Source organism: Nelumbo lutea, chromosome 2 (genome assembly GCF_056320005.1).
Source record: "Nelumbo lutea isolate HS-2025 chromosome 2, American lotus-T2T, whole genome shotgun sequence".
NCBI lineage: Eukaryota > Viridiplantae > Streptophyta > Magnoliopsida > Proteales > Nelumbonaceae > Nelumbo > Nelumbo lutea.
In genome coordinates, this window is record NC_142685.1 from 96,326,348 (window position 1) to 96,348,699 (window position 22,352).

At 45.2% G+C, this 22,352-nt stretch overlaps 1 pseudogene; it reads left to right on the forward strand.

Moving 5' to 3' along the window:
• Positions 1-468: 468 nt before the first annotated feature.
• On the forward strand, positions 469-16,051 carry LOC148872182 (wall-associated receptor kinase 5-like; annotated as a pseudogene).
• Positions 16,052-22,352: the final 6,301 nt, after the last annotated feature.

Below are 22,352 nucleotides of genomic sequence, written 5' to 3' on the forward strand. Positions count from 1 at the left end.
AACAACAAATATTCTATGATTGATCTAGTGAATAATATCCCTATCTAAATAGTTGATGTGTAATGAGGGTGTTGCATTTGTTAAAATGCTTTTTGTTGGAGGTAGATGCTTCCTTTTGGAATCTTATGAATTTTGCACCATTTACAAAGGATTCTTAAGTTGTTTTTTCCCAATTCTCTTGATTACCTCTTTTTCTTAGCAGGACTACTCTAATCTATGATGTTGTATCAGCACTTTTCTTACTATTTCTTTTTAATGATCTAATTGTAATATAAGCATTTATGACTGAATTTTGCTTTTTAGGCTTTATGTAGCAAGGGTCTTCAAGAAAAATTTGCCTCTTGATATTACCTTTATAAATTATAGAACCACTTAAGCATTAATAAACAAGATTCTTAGCTCACCACTCTATATCTACACACATACATGACACGTGCCTAATCAAACACTTTTGAACAAATTTAACACATGGGATTTGCTGCATTAAAATCTTCTATTTGTTGGTTTCCTCTTATTTATTATGTTACTCTTAACCAATTATCTTCCATGGATCATGCAGGTGTATGTTTAGGTATGGTGTTACTTCTATCCAGTTATTGGTTGTACCATGTTTTGAAGAAAAGACAAATAAAGAAACGAAAAGAAAATTTCTATAAAAGAAATGGTGGTTTGCTATTGGAACAACAAATTTCATCAAAAGAAGGCAATGTCGAGAAAATAAAAGTTTTTACAGCGGATGAATTAGCAAAGGCAACTGATCAATATAATGAAAATCGAATTCTTGGTCAAGGGGGACAAGGTACTGTTTATAAAGGTATGCTATTAGATGGAAGAATTGTGGCAATCAAGAAATCCAAGATGGAGGATGAAAGTCAACTTAAACAATTCATTAATGAGGTTGTCATACTTTCTCAAATCAACCATTGGAATGTGGTTAAATTGTTGGGTTGTTGTTTAGAGACAGAAATTCCTCTATTAGTTTATGAATTCATCATTGGTGGAACTCTTTTCTACAATATTCATTATCAAAATGAGGATTTCTTATTAACATGGGACAATCGCTTAAGAATTGCCACAGAAGTTTCAGGAGCAATTGCTTACTTACATTCAGCAGCTTCAATACCAATTTACCACAGAGACATAAAATCTTCAAACATCCTCTTAGATGACAAAGGTAGGGCTAAGGTGTCTGATTTTGGGACTTCAAGATCAATTGCAATTGATAAGACTCACTTAACCACTATGGTACAAGGGACCTTTGGATATTTGGATCCTGAATATTTTCAGTCAAGTCAACTCACGGACAAAAGTGATGTTTATAGCTTTGGGGTTGTTCTTGTGGAGCTCCTAACAGGGGAGAAGCCAATTTTTTTTACTAGACCATTAGAAGAGAGAAACATTGTGACTTATTTTATTTCTGCAATAATGGAGAACCATCTTTTTGAAATTCTTGATGCTCAAGTCTTAAAAGATGGTAGAGAGTATGAACTCCAAATCCTTCATGTCCCACTTTGTCACCAGCAAGCGGTGCCCACGGACTGAAGAAAGCATCTTCAACGTAGCCCAAAGAGAGGGAGAGTCCATCCAAAGTTATATCAAGTGGTTTAACGACGCTTGTATGCAGATACCGCGCCTGGGCCCCGCCGTACACCTAGCAGCGGCCAAGAAGGGCGTAAAGCACAAAGAGTTCAAGTGGCACATGGTCGTCAACCAACCCGCGACCATAACCGAGTTTCTAAAGCTCGCGGATAAGTTCATAGCCACTGAAGAGGAGATCAACCAGAAGGGTGAGGGCGCACCCGAAAAAAGAAAGAGAGAAGGGGAACCTTCCAGTCAAGAGGACATCCGAAGAAAAAAGGAGGTAGTTCGGGGAGCAAAGCCGGGTCAGTTGTTCCGAGCTCCCTCACTAGACCGAGTTGACTACACCCCACTGAACGCAAAGCGGGCTGAAATCCTGATGGCAATCAAGGATGCCCCGTACGTGAAGTGGCCGCCCCGTCAGAGGGGGAATCCCAGTGAAAGAAATAAGAGTTTGTATTGCAGTTTTCATAAAGACCACGGGCACAACACCGAGAGTTGTAAAAACCTCCGCGACGAGATAGAAGAGCTCATTCGTCGTGGATATTTGAGAAACTTTGTACAAAATAATAATAACAATAATAATAGTAACAGAACAGGTCGGCAAGGGGAGCACGGTAAAGACGCTCCCGAGTCCAGTAGCAGGCCGGCCGAACAACCACAGAGACAGCCTCCAGAGGAGAGGCCAGTTCGCGGAACCATCCACATGATAGTGGGAGGTTCGATCGTTGCAGGGTGCACCTCAGCGGCAGTTTGGACATCGGTTCGTGAGGTCACCCGGGAGGAGCAGAACCCCCAAAAACGGCCAAGAATGGAAGAGCCAATTTTCTTCACAGAAGACAATGCGCGAGGGGTCCATTACCCCCACGACGACGCGCTCATAATAAAGCTGAGAATCAACGACTTTGAGGTTAGGCGCATACTCGTTGACTCGGGCAGCTCGGCTGACATACTCTTCAAAGCCGCGTTTGACCAGCTCTAGTTGCAGAAAAGTGACCTGAAGCCCGCAGACACTCCTTTGGTAGGCTTCAGTATAGAGGAAGTCCAGCCCCTTGGGAAAATAACAGTACCTGTAGAGATCGGCACATGGCCTTGTGTAGTCAAATTTGAACACAACTTTCTAGTGGTAGCGACCCCCTCTTCCTACAATGCCATAGTAGGTCGGCCGATCACCCATGTCTTACGGGCGGTGGTCTCCACTTACCACTTGGCTATGAAGTTCCCAACAGACTTCGGTGTGGGAGTGGCGCGGGGCGACTAGCTCGAGTCCCGCAAGTGCTACGTTGCCGCCCTAAAGGGGAAAACCAAGGTGACCGATTACCTTGAACTGCAACGACCCACAGAGCAAGGCGAAGAATGAGCCACACCCACGGAAGAAACAGTCGCGGTCCCGACCTCAACAGCAGACCCAGCTCGGACGCTCCAGATCGGCGTCTCCGTCCAGGAGCCCCTACGATCCGAACTGGTAAGTTTTTTACTTCAAAATTTAGAAATTTTTGCATGGTCCGCGGCAGAAATGCCCGGTATAGACCCCGAACTCATAACTCACAAGCTGAACACTGATCCTGTAGTTAGGCCCGTTAGACAGAAGAAACGCAACCTAGCCCCGGAATGGTGGAAATCAGTCAATGAGGAAGTCGAGAAGCTCCTCGCAGCGGACTTCATAAGAGAAGTCCACTACCCAAGCTGGGTAGCCAACCCCGTCCTGGTAAAGAAGGCCAATGGCAAGTGGCGCATGTGCGTCGACTACACCGACCTGAACCGGGCTTGCCCAAAAGACTACTTCCCGCTCCCCAGAATCGACCGTTTGGTGGACGTGACCTCAGGGCATGATTTGATAAGTTTCTTGGACGCCTACTCGGGCTATAACCAGATCAAGATGGACCCGGCAGACGAAGAAAAGACTGCCTTCATCACTGAATTCGGTCTGTACTGTTACAAGGTTATGCCCTTTGGGTTGAAAAACGCAGGGGCAACCTTTCAAAGGCTTGTAAATAAATTGTTTACGCCGTTAATCGGCAGAAAAGTAGAATGCTATGTAGATGATATGGTCGTCAAAACCCAATTCTCACATGAATTAATACAAGACTTGCATTCTGTTTTTGGAATTTTGCGTAAGTTCAATATGAAATTGAATCCAAACAAGTGTGTGTTCGGTGTAACCTCGGGTAAGTTCCTAGGATACATCGTTAACCGGCGAGGCATTGAAGCCAGCCCGGATAAGGTTAAGGCCATCTTAGACATGAAATCGCCCCGGAAGCTGAAGGAGGTTCAGAGGTTGAATGGCCGCATAGCCGCCCTAAGCCGTTTCATGTCTAAGTCGGCAGACCGCTGTTTGCCGTTCTTTAAGGCAATAAAGAGCAAAGGGTTCGAATGGACCCAAGATTGCCAGCTCACGTTCGACGAGCTCAAGGAATACCTTACTAGCATGCCGACCCTAACCCGGCCCGATGAGGGCGATGTTTTAGAACTCTACCTCTCGGCAAGCGATGAGGTTGTTAGTTCGGTACTAATAAAGGAAATAGATCGGGTCCAACAACCCATCTATTATGTTAGTAAAGTATTGCAGGGAGTAGAAACGAGATACCCAGAGATGGAAAAGCTAGCATACGCATTGATAATTGCAGCTCATAAGCTCCGCCCGTACTTCCAAGCTCATACTGTTATCGTTCTTACCGACAAACCTCTGAGGCAAGTATTGCTTAAGCCCGAGGTCTCCGGTCGGTTGACGAAGTGGGCCATTGAGCTCAGCGAGAATGACCTCCAGTATAAGCCGCGAACTGCCATTAATGCCCAAGCCTTGGCAGATTTCATAGCCGAATGCACATTCAGCTCCAAAGTTCCCAGGCCGGTTGAGCGTGAGGCTCCCACCTCGGGTGAGCCCGAAGCTCCCAGGTCGGTCGAGTTCGAACCCCGTGAAGTAGTAGCCAGTGTGGCACCTCTCCTAGCTCGGCCAGTCGCGAGCTGGGATGAGGAGCCCTGGATCCTTCACGTAGATGGCTCTTCGAACCAACAGGGCAGCAGTGCCGGAATAGTTTTGCACGGCCCAAGCGGCATGAAACTGGAATACGCGCTACGCTTTGAGTTCGAAGCGTCTAACAATGAAGCAGAATACGAGGCGTTGATAGCCGGACTAGCCTTAGCCAGAGAAGTGAAAGCCAAGCACATTGTTATCTGCAACGACTCCCAGCTTGTGGTCAACCAGGTCACGGGCGAGTATGAAGCTCACAAGCCGACCATGGTCGCCTATTTAGCCAAAGTCAGAGAGGCCCTGCTCAACTTCCAGTCACACTTCATTAGACAGATCCCTAGGTCGGAGAACGCCGAGGCTGATGCCTTGTCCAAGTTAGCCAGCACTAGCGATATCACCATGAGAACCGTGTACATAGAGGACCTGTCTCGACCTAGCATTCTCGGGGGGGGCAGAGGAGGTCGCTCCCATCGTTCAAGCAGAGCCGAGCTGGATTGACCCACTCATGAGCTTCTTGTTACACGGGACCCTCCTTGCAGAGCGCAATGCAGCCAGAAGGGTGCAACGTCAAGCAGCTAAATACGTCATGATAGACGAGCGGCTATACAGGAGATCCTACACACTCCCCTACCTGCGTTGCTTGCGACCTTCCGAAGCCGAACTTGTACTCTGCGACACCCATGAGGGTCTGTGTGGCGTACACTTGGGGGGCAGGGCCCTCGCCCAGAAAGCGCTTCGACAAGGTTACTATTGGCCAACGATGAAGGCAGATGCCATCGAACTCGTTAGAAAATGTGATAAATGCCAGAGACATGCCAATGTTCACCACCAACCCGCTGCCGACCTCAAATACCTCACCAGTCCGTGGCCCTTTGCACAGTGGGGCATTGATCTACTTGGACCATTCCCACCAGCAACGGGTGGAAGGAAGTTCTTAGTGGTAGCAGTGAACTATTTTACCAAGTGGGTAGAAGCCGAACCCCTCGTAACAATAACAGCCCGAAATGTCCAAAACTTATTTTGGAAGAACATCATATGTCGCTTCGAATTACCTCGAGTATTGATCTCCGACAACGGCAAACAGTTCGAGGACATCAAATTTCAAGACTGGTGCCGAGACATGGGGATCCAACAGAACTTTACTTCAATCGTGCACCCTCAGGCAAATGGCTAGGCAGAATTCACGAACAGAGCCATCCTCTGCGAACTAAAGGCACGGCTGGATCGAGCTAAAGGATTGTGGGCAGATGAACTACCCAATGTCCTATGGGCCTACCGGACCACGGAGAAAACTGCCACGGGAGAAACACCCTTCAATCTCACCTACAGCACCGAAGCAGTGATCCCCGCAGAGATCGAAGTACTTACGTTGTGCGTAGAAGCATATAGTGATCAAACAAACGAGGATGAGCTACGCACCAACCTCGACCTACTCGACGAAGTAAGGGATCTCGCGTACATTAGGACCGCAGCCTACCAGCAGTGAGTAGCTCGGTACTACAACGCCAGGGTTAAGAAGCGGAACCTCTGCGTTGGCGACCTGGCCCTTCGTAAAGTTATGGTACTTGAACTCGGCACTGGCAAACTCGGGTCCAGTTGGGAAGGTCCTTACCAAGTGAAACGAGTGCTCGGGGAAGGAACATACGAGCTCGAGACCCTCGAAGGGAAACAAGTACCTCGAGCGTGGAATATTGTCAATTTGAGGCAATATTATCTGTAAGAAACGAAGTAGGCCATGTGCTACTCCCAAAGCCTAAGGGCCAGAATACCGAGCTAACATGACCTCGGCGCAAGAAGACCCCAATCGCCACTTCGGCTTGGGAGAATCCAAGAGCGGACTACGGGTCCCTCCCTAAGCCTAAGGGCCAAAACACCGAGCTAACAAAGACCCCGGCGTGAAGAAAGACAGCTACCTCAATAGCGAAGGCAAAGTATGAAATATTAAAGGCATAAGTAGCTCGGGTTTAAACCCCACGAAGCATAGCTCGTCTTGATACGTCAGTCGACCTAAGGGATAACCAACCAATGCTTAGCTCGGGCGTACGTAGTAATCACTTCGTGGTATGCCGTAGAGGCCCTAAACGTGACCAATAGGGAGAACGCCTACCGAAGAGCCCTACTTTGGGTAGGTAACCTCAATAACCCAAATGATGAGATCGCTTTAGCAAAATAAAAGGAGTTCATCATACTTAGAAGAGAGGAGAGACTTTCATTGTCAAAAAAAAAAAAACAACAAACAAATGTGGTAAAGAAAAATAACAAATGCAGCAACCGAGCTAAACAGCTCGGGAAAGGTTTGATCATCATTGGGCACAACCGCCCAACCGAAAAAACTAGTGAAAGACCGGGTTTACGGCACTCGGAAGCCACAAAAGCCCAGAGAAACGCCACCTCAATGATCCGCCTCCTCGTCCTCCGGAGAGTCAGGCTCCTCTTCATCCGCTTGGTCTGTTGTCTGGGAGACAGGCCCTTCATAGTAATGCCGTCGAGGTTAAGCCCGGAGAACTTCTTCCGAACCAGCCACCGGCAAAGCTTGAACCCAAAGCGGTACGAACCCGAGCCATACTCCGCCTGGAGGTCATGAAATTCCTAGGAGTCCTTAAAATCCCAGACTGCTCTCTCTCGCTCAACCTCCCCCATCTGGTCAAAGTTTTGGGTCCGGTTCAGAAGAGTGGACTCCAGGTCCCGCACCTGTTGCCTGAGGAGCTCGCTCTCCCCCGCCATCCTCGACGATTCCTCCCTATAGCGTGCGCTCTCTTTAGTAAGCCGAGCGATTTGAGCCTCCTGGTCGTGGACAAGCAGCTCCTGAGACTCGCTCCCCTTGCGGGTGTGATGGAGCTCGCCCCGGATCCGGTCGAGCTCGACCTGGAGCTTCTAGTTGGCAGCACGCTGGTCGAGGGTGTCGACGCGATGGATGCGCGTCTGGAGAGCCATGGCATGGATGGCAGAATTTACCTATCGGCGAAAAAGAAAGATCAGAAGACAGGGCAAAACAAGAGAGGAAGAGGGAAAAAGGTCACTCACCACCATGTAGTGGGCAGAAGCGAATGCAGAGAGATCCCCGGGCTCCATGTTTCCCCACTGAGCTATCTCGTCATTACTGATTGCCTTCTGACTCCTCCGGCGAGCTACCAGATAATCGTTTACCCCTTCCCAGTTTCCCACTGGGAATCGGGGGTAAGGATGGGGATGAAGGGGGTTAAAGGGGGTCTCCCCCAGCAGAGAGGGCTCGCTTCCCCCAGGGTTGACCCTGCTAGTCCCCTCAGGAGGGGGTATCGGAACCTCAGGCGGAGGAGGGGGCATCGGAACCTCGGGTGGAGGAGAGGGCAGGACCGACTCAGCAGACCCGAACTCAGTACTTCCCGAAGGAGAGGTCCGGTCGGGGCGCGTCCTCTTCACCTGGCGTCTCTGGCTGCCCGAGAGAAGGTGGCGCGAATCGGCACTAGACATGATGGCTGCCAAAAGACCACAAGTTATCAGTCCAATAGGAAGCAAAATGCATGTGTACACAAGTCACAAGACGCTACGCGACCTAAAAGGCCAACCTACCCAGGCTCAAGCCTGCCTACATGAGCTTCTCCTCGGCCAAGTAGTCCGAGCAAAGGAAGCCTACTGACGCCTAGGACAACATCGTTTTCCGAGTCTCAGGGTCCAGCTCGGCTCCGGGGTCCTGGATGGCGCCCCTCCAAGCGGTGGGAAAGGGCCACCCCTCAGGGTTACGGACCACAAAGTAGTCCCGCTTCCAGGCGGGGATCCTATTCGGCAGCTCGTACAAGAGCTTGTAGCCGCGACGGGGAGAGAGGTAGTAAAAGCGCCTCTCCGGAGGAACCCCAGGAGCAGCATTCTTTATACAAAGGATAGAGGCAAAAATGTCAAGGTCTAAAGAGAGGCAGTACTCGTGACATAAGGATATAGTCCCAACCATGTTGCGAACAACGTTGGGGTGAAGCTGGTCCATAGTAACGTTGAAGTGGTTCAGCATCTCCACTATCAAGGGGTGCAGGGGAAGACGCAGGCCAGCCTCGAGCTGTTCCTGAAAGATCACTATCTCATTGAGACCATGCTCCCAAGGGAAGTTGCCAGTGGGGAGGCTGTAAACCAGGTCCCCGGGAAGGCGAAAGTAGCGGATCAGAGACCTGAACCTCTCCGCTGTCATCAAGGAAGGACCAAAGATATCAGGCTCCCTCCCCCTAGAAGTGGACGCCATGTCGCGAGAGGCCTCCCGAGCCTCCAGGATATGCTCCCAGGCTCCCCCGAGCTCGAGGGAGCATCATCATCATCCTGACCATCGCCCCTGTGGTAGGTATGGCGTGGGTACCCAGACATGGCTGACGGCGATCGGGACTCACCAGAGTAGACGGAACGGGGCGGACTAAGAAACTCGAGTAGACTAGGCGAAGTACGCAACCTCAGAATCCAAAGCAAGATGGCGTGGACGGAGGTAGGGCCGAGGGGGGCTCCCCATTTATAGCCCTCGCCCTCTCAAACTGACGGCCTGAATCGAAACAGATCCAGTGGCCCATGGGCGCCCTGACCGCACGCCTTCTGAAAACCGAAGGCGATTGGCGGCACATCTTCCACAATTAAGGTAGTTGCAGCCGCACGACATTCGGAATTAAAGGCCACCTCAGCACGTTTTTGGAATCCGAGAAGTCGGAGGAGTCAGAAGATCTCTTGATTCCCGCCAATGCATTTATTACGGTCAATCAAGTTTGAATTTCGGTCAAATCAGTCCATCGCGCTTCATAAACTCCCCGCGCTAAGGCGGCACTCTTAGCCCGAGGAGTGGGGGGAAATTGATGAAGGATGATTTGACCCGACCTATGAAACGGCGACACATGGGCGCTGACTCAGCGTAAGCGACAACTCAACATCGTATTCTGGTACGGCTAAGTGATAGGCTCATAAAGCAGCCCGCTACGCGGTGGCAAGGTAAAGGAGAGGCTCGCTACAACGCGAGCTCCAGGTTCCCCGAGCTACCAATAAGGGAATATTCCAAGAATACTTCAGCTCGCGAGCTAGGAAAACTAGCTCGCTCTAGCACCTGGGCAGAAGACTGCCCCAAAGACCAACCTTGATGAGGGTCACCTCGAAGTACCCCAAAGAGCTTGCTGCAAAGTAGCTCGCGCCAAGGATAGCTCGCTACGAGGTAACTTGCGACTGAGTGATGCGACGCTCTCAAGAAGCTTCCATTTGACAAGACCGTACCGAACAGACTGCGCTGCGTCTCTCGACTGGCGGTGCAGTCCTTGTTCTTTCGACAGTCTGTGCCCACGTCTCTCGACAGATGGAGGCGTGCCTGCCCCTTTGGGACGTGTCACTCGTCCAAGCGGATAGTACACTGTAACAATCACCTGCGCAGACCTGGCAGGTAATGGCTGCGGCAGGAGCCCAGTGGTGGTTATGCCCGATCTCGCAAGAGCGCTCCTATAAAAGCCCCTAGGGTAGAGGAGAAACTCTGGGGAGACCTCCAACCTCTCGAATATAGTGATAAGCGCGACCTCCACTCTTAGCTTTCATTTTGCCCTCTTTACTTCCATACACAGTACTAACTTAAGCATCGGAGTATTCCCACCGGGCAAACCCCCGGGAATCCTTCCTTTCGTCTTCTCAGGTGCCGCTCGTTGCCAGCAAGGAGCCTGTCAGCCGCCAATTAGGAGTGCCCGGATCGCGCTGCATCACATAGGTTTAATTTTTTTAGTTTTTTGATGCCTTAACAAGGCAAATTCATTCAACTATACAATTATGAGTGATGATATTTATAGCAAATCAGGAAACTGAGACAAGTAATAGTACGACAGAAAATTTGGGTAATGTGTGAGATGCCCTGTTCCCATCTGTGTAAGTATGAATTAATGAAATGAGCAAATTAGACTCACATCTTTAAACCCATTTAATATGACTTCTAATGATAAGGAGAATCTACTGGGTAACAAAAGGGTGGGTACTGGGTAGGGAAGTCACATCTCCCCCTCACAAATGTATCCTTAAAACGTTTCACTACACATCCCAATCACGCATTTGGAACATCTCCCAATGACAAATATAGAGATATTCTTAATGCATACTAAGATGTGCATGTGGGGTATTTTTGGGGTGCGGTATGTGGAGGGGGGGGGGGATGTGATAACTTTTATTTATTTATTTATTTTTTCTGTTGATACTTGGTGCTTCTCCAAATACAACCAAATTGTTAATGTAAGTTGACCCTGCATGGGCTCATGCGGGAAAGAGAAGCATGTCAGAGGGTTGAATACTGCTGATACTAGTGAGCATTGATGCATAGAGTGTGGATTGTTGACATTTTGAATGTTTATAGCTCGGCAGTGAAAATTTGCATTGAGCCTCTAGTTTTTGATTATTTATTTTCTATCCAGATAGCGGTTGAATCTATATATTAATTTAATAAATTGTTATAAAACTGACTTGCCCCGCAATGATTTTGTTTTTTCTGAAAAAAGTTGGACAAGTGCTTTAACCTCTTATGTTTTGACTTTTTTATGAGAAAATTTACTATAGTAAAAACCAGAGAAAAAACATTATTATATTAAGAATCAGATCAGGGTAAAATGGAATCAGTTGTCTGAATGGTTTTTGGACCAAATGGTCTGATCACCCAGGTCAATAATGGTCTGAAAACCATCTCTTCAAGTATTCAGATTCAGTTTTCTATCTTATTTAAATAATTAAATTTGGTTTAATATGTAAATAAATAATTTACTTTATTTGAAAAAAAAGGACCTATATCCACACCCATATAATGTTTTAATTTAATGAATTTTCATTTAGAAAATAAAATTAGATTTGATTTATTATCAAGTCTCAGTTTGGAAAAAGTACGAATACACAATTATGTACAGAATAAATATTTAATACAAAATGTAAGATTTAAAAGGCTCAATTTGAAAAGAATACAAATACAAATATATAGAATGCGAAAAAAGTGAAGCTGGAAGCTCGAATTTAAGTAAAACTTGAAGTATAAATAGATCAGAATTTGTTAACAAGGATGAAAATGCAAAGAAATAATACAGCCCCAACGTGCAAATTTTGTAGCAAATACGAGTGGTTTTGCAATACGCCAGTACCTACTACACTCTGGACGAAATTGTGTGCCATAGAAATGCTTGTTAATGTCTAAGTAATTATTGTAGTCAAAATAAAACGTAGATAAATTTTAATTAATAAACATGTAGAAAAGATAAGATTGATTAAATATGAAAATAATGACAATACTTAAAAAGAAAACAAAAAATCTTTCCCTATTGACTTGACCTAACTGATGGATCGATCTGGAGATGAGTTCGAATCTGTTCCTCACTGAAACGCGTCTCACATCAACCTCACGGCATGTTTCGAATATGCAATTAAAACATCTCGTACTTGTTTGTGAGATCAGAGTGAGACACAGTGTATGAGGAGGAGCAGATCCGATCTGACAATCCGTCTCGGGATACCTTTCTGGGCTTCTTTAATTAACATGTTTAAAGTCGTGTGTGCATTGGGATACCTTTCTGGGCCTTTAATTAAAATGCCCTCAAAGAGCGCTTCTCACATCAACCTCGCAACACATCTCAACAATGTATTGGGAATATCTCCCAAATGATCACATACAAGAATGGGAGACGTTATTGTGGAGTCTCTGCATAGCAACTGCGATCTCATCACCAATCATGGCAACGCCAGGCTGCCCAGACGAATGCGGGAACATCACCGTTCCCTACCGGTTCGGCTTTGGAGACGACTCAAGCTGTTACAGAGACGATGTTTTCCGGCTGATATGCAAACAAAGGTTATAACAAGTCTGATAAAGTAGTGGAAGTTAAAGAAATAACATTACAAGGCCAGTTCCAAGCCTTTTCATTCATTAGCTACACATGCGATAACTCTTCGTTTTCTGCTGGCCGTAAGACGTCCATAATCCACATGGACATGAAGGATACGCCCTACGCTTTTTCCGAAACCGGCAACATGTTCACGTCTATCGGTTGCGACAATCGAGCTTATATTGATATATCTTCGGTTATGGAAGTGGAGAATGGTATACGCATGATACCATTCAGAATGGATGTTCCAATCCCTCTTGCTACTTTGGAGAACCCGCGTTAAGTGACAAGAAGGATTATTGCCAGACCACCATCCCCAAAGGAGTGAAGATGTTTTTTTTATGAAGTTGGATGTCACAGAAGGCATTAGACAGGATTACAATCTATGCAGATACACTTTCATCGCTGACAAAGACTGGCACAACTTCTCCGGAGCGGACACCTTCAGCTTTGATTTCTATAATAGAAACGATGCGAGAGTTCCCACTGTATACGTCTGGTCAATAGAGAACGAATCCTGCGAGAATGTTACAATGAGAAACGCGACTACTTATGCATGTGGCAACAACACCGACTGCTACAAGTCTCCAGACGGTATCGGATATCTCTGCAGATGTCTGAAAGGCTATCAAGGCAATCCTTATCTCGAAGATGGATGCCAAGGTACGTAATATTAAATTCATCACCTTCCTCTTCACCATCAGTCTCCTTAAATTCTACACAGGAAAAAAAAAAAAAAAGTCGTTCTAAAAATTTGATCGCTATTATTTGATCTAACCCGTTTTATTTTCATATTGTGTTTTCAGATATAAATGAATGCTCCGATCCAACCAAGAATGACTGCTTGTCGTCAACGATTTGCATAAATACGCCTGGGAGTTACAATTGTTCTTGCCCACCTGGTACAGAATGGGACGTAAGAAGAAACGGTGGTTGCGTTCCTCTTCCACCTTCACAGACAAAACTTCGGTTAATTCAAGTCTCCATAGGTAATACTTAACTTTAAATCTACACGTAATATGTATATTGTCTTCAATGTAACTCGGAAATCGCCACATCCACCAGTCCCCCAAACTCAGTTGTCAATTCCATTATTTGCCCAATCTCAAATAACTAATCATCAATTCCAATCCCCTCAAGATTCTACTGTTGTCGGCCCATAATAAACAGCTTGAAAAGAAATAGAAAAAGAATCCAAGGAGACTGACAGCGATAGGGGAAACCAGTTTCCGGATCGTAATTGGGTTGAAACCAGTTTTTTCCGTTCCAAACTAATAATTAAGTAATCGAAATTATATAGAAGTCCCATGGTTTTCTTGTAATTCTTCTTCATGTACTAAAGGGTTATATTTTGTAGACAGTATATACGATAGTTTTAGCTGAAATATACTTGTTCTATCAGCCTATAAACAGATTATAATTTACTGTATTTTTATCATGTTTACTAGTGTAACATGAACAAAGTTATACAATATATACTTTGATTTAACTTTTATAACCTGCATTACAACCTAGAGTTACAAATTACTTAGATCAGATCCCATTTAAATCTGAATTCAATCCCGTATGAGCCAGATTCAAATACCTCCCGGGATCCTAACAAATTGGGTCAGATCAGAAAAGTTGATCCAATTAGTTAACAGATTGAATTCAGAAGTAGCCCAATCCAATCCGATCTGTTAGTTATGAAATATTATATATTATATATTATTTACATATTATATTATATATGTATATTCTATAATATTTATATAATATATGTTATATATAATATATTATATAAATAATATAATGTATTATTTATATTATATTATCAAGATTTTTAACTACATGTTTAATCAAATCAGATCAGATAAGATGTTCGAATTCGAATCCAAGTCATGCTCTTAAAATTTTGGATATACATATACCCTTGATCTAATCCATTTGCAAATCTATTACAAGCAAGGCAATAGTATCTATATACAGTATAAATATAGATATTATCAAAAATAAAATTTTAAGTTGTTATGTTTCAGGTAATTATAAATTTCGAGTATAGTGGGTCTAATCGAGCCACATTGGACACAATTATTGAGATTAATAATTCGTTTGGTCGTGTCTGATTTTACAGAACTAATAGAGTTTGGTTCTGAACTGGTTTCACCCTATTCTAGGCCAGACCTGACCCATTCACAGCTATAGGAAGAAATGATAAAAATCAATGAATTGACTGCCATTTATCATCAAACCCCTCCTCTTTATCACTACTTAATATTACAACAAGACATAACCTTTAGAAATCTTTTGGCTTTTATCTGTCACACCTTTAGTTCATTATGTCTTCTACAATATTATCTTCCTTGGAAGGAATGTATGGAGCCCAAATTCTGAATAACATTTCTTTTGGGATTTACTTTGACTTATGAAACTATTATAATCAGACTAAAGTTTTGTTACTATGCAGGTAAAGCTTTAGGTATGGTGTTGCTTTTTGCTTAGTTATTGGTTGTATCAAATTTGGAAGAAAAGACAAATCAAAATGCGCAAAGAAAAATACTTCAAAAGAAATGGTGGTTTGTTATTACAACAAGTCTCATCAAAAGAAAGTATTGTGGAGAAAATAAAAGTTTTTACAGCAGAAGAGTTAGCAAAGGCTACTGATCAATATAATGAGAATAGAACTCTTGGTCAAGGGGGACAAGGTACAGTTTATAAAGGCATGTTATCAGATGGAAGGATTGTGGCAATTAAGAAATCCAAAATAATGGATGAAAGTCAACTTGAACCATTCATTAATGAGGTTGTCATACTTTCCCAAATCAATCATAGGAATGTGGTTAAACTATTGGGCTGTTGTTTAGAGACAGAAATTCCTCTATTAATTTATGAGTTCATCTCTAATGGAACACTTTACCATAATATTCATCATGAAAATGAAGATTTTCCATTGTCATGGGATGACCGTTTAAGAATTGCTACAGAAGTTGCAGGAGCAATTGCTTACTTACATTCAGCAGCTTCTATGCTAATCTATCATAGAGACATAAAATCTTCAAACATTCTCTTGGATGATAAACGTAGAGCTCAAATATCCGATTTTGGAATTTCAAGGTCAATTGCAATTGATAAAACCCACATAACTATATTGGTGCAAGGGACTTTAGGATACCTAGACCCTGAGTATTTTCAATCAAGCCAATTCACTGAGAAAAGTGATGTTTATAGCTTTGGTGTTGTTCTTGTGGAGCTCTTAACAGGGGAGAAACCAGTTTCATCTACTAGACCAGTAGAGGAAAGAAGATTAATCATATATTTTGTTTCTTCAATAAATAAGAACCGGCTTTCTGAGATTCTTGATGCTAAAGTCATAAAAGAGGGTAGGAAAGAGGAGCTACAAGAGGTTGCTAACCTTGCAACAAGATGTTTGAGGTTAAATGGGAAGGAAAAGCCAACAATGAAAGAAATTGCATTGGAACTTGAGGGATTGAGGAGATACAAAAGATCTTCCATTCAAATGACCATTCAAGAGGAATTCGTAACAGATGAACCAATAGGTTTATGGGATACAGGTTCAACATCAACTGGAGGTAAAAATAACAGTTCTTGTAGGATTGGTGTTGAGGGTTTCCTAGCTAGATTGTGTGGACCAGAAAATAACAGCTCTGATGTCACAAACAGGTCAGAAAATGAATAAAAAGACCTTGAAACTTTCCAAAGATCAATACTACTTTTGACCCTTTTTTGCATCCGGATATATGAATATTTGAAAGTAGTTAATTTTTAATTGTTATGTTGCCGTGTTATGCTTCTGTATTGTATGCAAATGGATTATGTAGTCTTTCTTGCTCATATATCCTTATTGATTTAGAATGCCTGCTGCTTTATGGTTATATATCGCACTGGTCCATATTTAAATCATTTACCAGTACCCTATCACAAGGAAATCGATGGTTACCTCAGGGTTACTTTTTCTTTCATTTCTATTTTTATCTAGTTCTTCTTTTAGTCACTTCAAGCTTTTATTGTTGTCTTCCTTTGTTTGTTTTTCTTTCCATTGGTAGTTCTTTTGTGCCAGTTCTCTAGGTCAGAAGTCTCAGCTCTCATGAGATCCCACTGGACCCATTCCCATTGGTCTCTTCACGAACAACCTCTTTCGTTTTAAGAGGCTATGCTTCTGAGTAGGGTTGCCAATATTGGTCCATTTACAAATGGACTGGACCAAATCCGGCCAAACCCATACAAATCGGATCCAGTTCAGTCCAATTGAAATGCAAATGGATTGGATTGGACCCAATCCAATTCAAATTAAATATTTTCCCTAGAAATATTTTGGTTGCAACTAAAATAATGAAGGAAAACAAAATGTTTTCTTCAGAAAATAATACTCAATAAGGAATAAATTATTTCCCTAATTTCTCAGAAAATAAACAAAATAGTTTCCATGTCCATTTGCAATCGAACACCAAAAAAATAATCATTTCCTAAATAAACTGTTCATATCAAGAGGACCACATCCCGGTGCAACACTTGGTGGACTTTACCTATATCTAGTCAACAGACTAGATATTGAGTCAATTGTTTTTGCATTCTGTAAAAGGATGTTGTAGACAGTTTGACCATCTGAATCATTCTGCAATAGTCGAAGTATCCTAAAGAAGTTTGTTATCGGCATCAACAACTCATCAATAATCCAAAATATAAACAACTATGGAAGAATTGTGCTGCACTCTGTTGCATGCTCAGCACTATGTATTACAAAAGAAACAAATACAGATGAAAGTTTATTTTACTAAGCATAAAGAGACTGACCCAAGGAGTACTCATCAACACTACCAAATGGCCATTTCTGGCTAAAGCAATCTTGGTGACTAGGCCATACAGTGGAATTCATGGAGTGGAACTCAACCAGTGAGGCACCAAATTTACAATGTCCAAACTTTTGAAATAATATATGTTATTTTAAGAAAATAACATATCTATTGAAAGATAACAGAAGGTGTACAAGATTTGAAGTACACAAAGTATTTAAAGATGTAAAATATTCATCCTCAAAAATAATGGAGTGATAGAAATTACAGGACAAATTCTTCCCACTTCCCTCCTAACTAAATTATCAGCCATAGTGTTCTATTCCCTGATGATCGATCCATCTCAAAGAACAAAAATGGAGTTCTAGATATCTAATATTTCTAATATCATTTAGAAAAGTATCAAGTCTCCAAAGACATGATCCTACTTTCCATGCCCATGCATTTGTTGAATCTCCAAGAACAAAGATTGAAGGACATCTCATTCTTTTAGCAATTGTTGAGCCACTAAGAAGGCCCAAACTTCGCCTTTAATGGCATCATCCACAATAGGCCCACCAAAGTATCAGAAAAAATCTGCCTTTCAAATCTAGAAATTCCCTTCCAACCCCAGGCAAGACCACAATTGCCTTCAGAGCTGCCATTGAAAAAGAAGATGATCTGCCTTCCCAGAACAGGCATCAGAAGTGAAGCATCACAAAGAGTTATCCCCCTTTAAGATCAAAGATTTTAGATTCAAGATACAAAGTTCATTTCAATGTGACTTCTTCTACAGAGTGATTCCTTTAGGCTATGTTTGGTTTGAAGGAAAAGGTAAGGAAAGGAAGAGAAAAGTAGGAAAACTTATACAATGTTTGTAAAGGATTCCCTATCTTTCCCTTCCTTTCCCTATTTTTTCCTTCAAACGAAACACAACCTTAAAATCTCAACCCAAACAGGTTATATATGTAAGCATGACATTCTTCTACTTCTCATATAGCTTCAGAGAATTTTTGGACCATTGCTTATTTGTAGATGAGCACGCAATGGAGATCAATGCGATCAAGATTACCCAGCTTCAGAGGTACAATATACCATTTCTTCTAGAGAGCTTTTCTTTTATTCTTGTTCCTGCAATGGGGCTAACAGGTACATGTTATATACAAGGGGAAGGTGGGAGAGCATGGTTTTTAAATGTATTTGATGAGGGCAGATTTGGCCCTCCACTGACATCATGACACATGCCATCTCGGAACAATTGGGTGACACCCCAGAACCACCTAGGTGACAACTTGCCTTAGGCAAAATGATGGAGTCCCAGCTGGCGACTTGGTGACCTAGCGACTTGACGACCTACCTCTGTCGCCGACTTGGCGACTTGGTGACCTGGCAACCTACCTTTGGCGCCAACCTGACTACCTGCCTCTATTGTCGACCTGGCAACCTGTCTCCGCCACTAACTTGGCAACCTGCCTCCACCGCTGACCTGACAACCTGCTTCTGCCGCTAACCTGGTGGAAACCTAATTGGCGACCTCATCCATAACTCAGGGCAACTAGCAACACTTCGTCCAGGGCCGACATGTGGTACCTCGTCAATACCGGCCGAAGCGACTTCAACGTGAGGAGTGACCTCCCTTGAGGGCTTGCCGACTTGATTGAGGTCCAGGAGGTGACCTGCGAGACGTGCTCGCCGACAAATTCTGCATGCATCTCATCACTCCCGAGTCTCTCGGAAGTCAACTCTTACACCGAATGTTTTGGAGGAAATCGAGTAAGGTGCAAAGATTGGCCTATGTGCACAACTACCTCCGAGGACTTCGGAGCAGTTAGGCACGTCTTTTCGGAGATCCCGAACGCATTACGTGATGCCCACGCCAAACAATGCCTATATAAAGGCCTTACCTCCAACATCAAAAGGGACATGCGCAATTTAGTTCTCGCAACACTCTAGCTCTCTGACTTTCAGCTCTCTCACAATATACTTATTTTGAATATTTAGGGTTTGGACTAAATTAATGGTTTTTAGGATTTCAAAATATGAGAAAATAAAATTAAAAGGTTGTGGATTGGATCGGGTCAAAATTAGGTAGGTTGAGCCATGTTGAGTTGGGTAATGATGTGGCACGATCCGGACACTCCTAGTTGGCGGCTAACTGGCTCCTGGTTGGCAACAAGCAGCACCTGAGAAGATGAAAGGAAGGATTCCCAAGGTCTTGCCCGGTGGGAATACTTCGATGCTTAAGTTAGTACTGTGTATGGGGAGTAAAGAGAGAAACGAAAGCTAAGAGTGGAGGTCGCGCTTTGTCACGATATTCGTGAGGTTAGAGGTCTCAAGAGAGAGTTTCTCCTCTGCCCTGAGGGCTTTTATAGGAGCGCTCTTGCAAGATCGGGCATAACCGCCATTGAGTCCCTGCCAAACCCGTTACCTGCCAGGGCTGCGCAGGTGGCCGTTGGGACGTACTCCTTACTCGGGCGAGTGACACGTCCCCAAAGTGACAGGCACGCCTCCGCCTACTGAGAGACGTGGGCGCAGACTGTCGAAAGGACAGGGACTGCGCCGTCAGTTAGGGACGTGGCCCCGTTTGACAGGTACGGCTCATTAAATAGAAGCTTCCTGAGGAAAGCTTGTGCGGCCCATTCGCGAGCTACTTTGCAACGAGGTTCGAATACTTCAGTAGTACCCTTAGTAGAATTGGTCCTCGGATGATTTGCCTTGTTCGGGAGCTCGGGCGAGCTGGCTTTCTTAGATTGCAAGTTAAAGTTTGCCTCGGAATATCCCTTGAGGTAGCTCGGGGAACTCGGAGCTCGCATTGTGGCGAGCTACTTTATGGGCCCATCACTTAGCCGTACCGGACCACAATGTTGAGCTATCGCTTACGCTGAGTCAGCGTCCACGTGTCATCGTTTCATAGGTTGGGTCAAATCATCCTTCATCAATTGCCCCCCACTCCTCGAGCTAAGAGTGCCGCTTTAGCGCGGGGAATTTATGAAGCCCGATGGACTGATTTGACCGAAATTCAAACTTGATTGACTATCTTCAATAAATGCATTTGCGGGAATCAAGAGATCTTCTGACTTCTCCGACTTTTCAGATTCAGAAAACGTGCTGAGGTGGCCTTTAATTCCGAATGTCGTGCGGCTGCGACTACCTTAATCGTGGAAGATGTGCCGCCAATCGCCTTCGGTTTTTAGAAGGCGTGCGGTCAGGGCACCTGCGGACCGTTGGATCTGTTTTGATTTGGGCCATCGGTTTGACAGGGCGAGGGCTATAAATGGGGAGCCCCCCTCGGCCCTATCTTTGTCCACGCCATCTTGCTTTGGATTCTGAGGTTGCGTACTTCGCCTAGTCTACTCGAGTTTCTCAGTCCGCTCCGTTCCGTCTACTCTGGTGAGTCTCAACCGCCGTCAGCCATGTCTGGGTACCCACGCCATACCTACCACAGGGGCGATAGCCAAGATGATGATGCTCCCTCAAGCTCGGGGGGAGCCTGGGAGCATATCCTGGAGGCTCGGGAGGCCTCTGGCGACATGGCATCCACTTCTAGGGGGAGGGAGCCTGATACCTTTGGCCCTTCCTTAATGACAACGGAGAGACTCAGGTCTCTGATCCGCTACTTTTTCCTTCCTTGGGACCTGGTTTACAGCCTCCCTACTGGCAACTTCCCTTGGGAGCTTGGTCCCAATGACATAGTGATCTTTCAAGAACAGCTCGAGGCTGGCCTACGTCTTCCCTTGCACCCCTTGATAGTGGAGGTGCTAAACCACTTCAACGTCACTATTGACCAGCTTCACTCCAACGCTGTTCGAAACATGGTTGGGACTATATCCCTATGTCACGAGTACTGCCTCCCTTTGGACCTTGACATTCGCCTCTATCCTTTGTATAAAGAATGCTGCTCCTGGGGTTCCTCCGGAGAGGCACTTTTACTACCTCTCTCCCCGTCGCGGCTACAAACTCTTGTACGAGCTGTCGAATAAGATCCCCGCCTAGAAGCGATACTACTTTGTGGTCCGTAACCCCGAGGGGTGGCCCTTTCCCACCGCTTGGAGGGGTGCCATCCAGGACCCCGGGGCCGAGCTGAACCCTGAGATTCGGAAAACGGTGCTGTCCTGGGCGTCGGTAGGCTTCCTTTGCTCGGACTACTTGGCCGAGGAGAAGCTCGTGCAGGCAGGCTTGAGCCCGGGTATGTCGGCCTTTTAGGTCGCGTAGTGTCTTGTGACTATTGTGTACACATGCATTTTGCTTCTTGTTGGACTAATATCTTGTGGTCTTTTGGCAGCCATCATGTCTAGTGCCGATTCGCGCCGCTTTCTCTCGGGCAGCCAGAGATGCAAGGTAAAGAGGACGTGCCCTGACCGGACCCCTCCTTTGGGAAGCACTGAGTTCGGGTCTACCGAGCCGGTCCTGCCCTCTCCTCCGCCCGATGTTCCGGTGCCCTCTCCTGAGGGGACTAGTGGGGTCAACCCTGGGGGAAGCGATCCCTCTCTGTCGGGGGAGGCCCCCTTTAACCCCTTTCAGCCCCGTCCTTACCCCCGGTTCCCAGTGGGAAACTGGGAAGGGGTAAACGATTATTTGGTAGCTCACCGAAGGAGTCGGAAGACAATCAATAATGACGAGATCGCCCAGTGGGGAAACATGGAGCCCAGGGATCTCTCTGCGTTTGCCTCTGCCCACTGCATGGTGGTAAGTGGCCTTTTTCTCTTTTTCCCTCTTGTTTTGCCCTTTTTCGCTGTCTTCTGATCTTCTTTTTCGTCGATAGTTAAATTCCGCCATCCAGGCTATGGCTCTCCAGATGCGCATCCATCGCGTCGACGCCCTCGACCAATGTGCTGCCAATCAAAAGCTCCAGGTCGAGCTCGACCGGATCCGGGGCGAGCTCCACCACACTTGCAAGGGGAGCGAGTCTCAGGAGCTGCTCGTTCATGACCAGGAGGCTCAAATCGCTCGGCTTACTGAAGAGAGCGCACGCTATAGGGAGGAATCGTCGAGGATGGCGGGGGAGAGGGAGCTCCTCAGGCAACAGGTGCGGGACCTGGAGTCCACTCTTCTGAATCGGACCCAAAACTTTGACCAGATGGTGGAGGCTGAGCGAGAGAAAGCAGTCTGGGATTTTAAAGACTCCCAGGAATTTCATGACCTCCAGGCGGAGTATGGCTCGGGTTCGTACCACTCAGGGCTTAAGATCTGCCGGTGGATGGTTCGGAA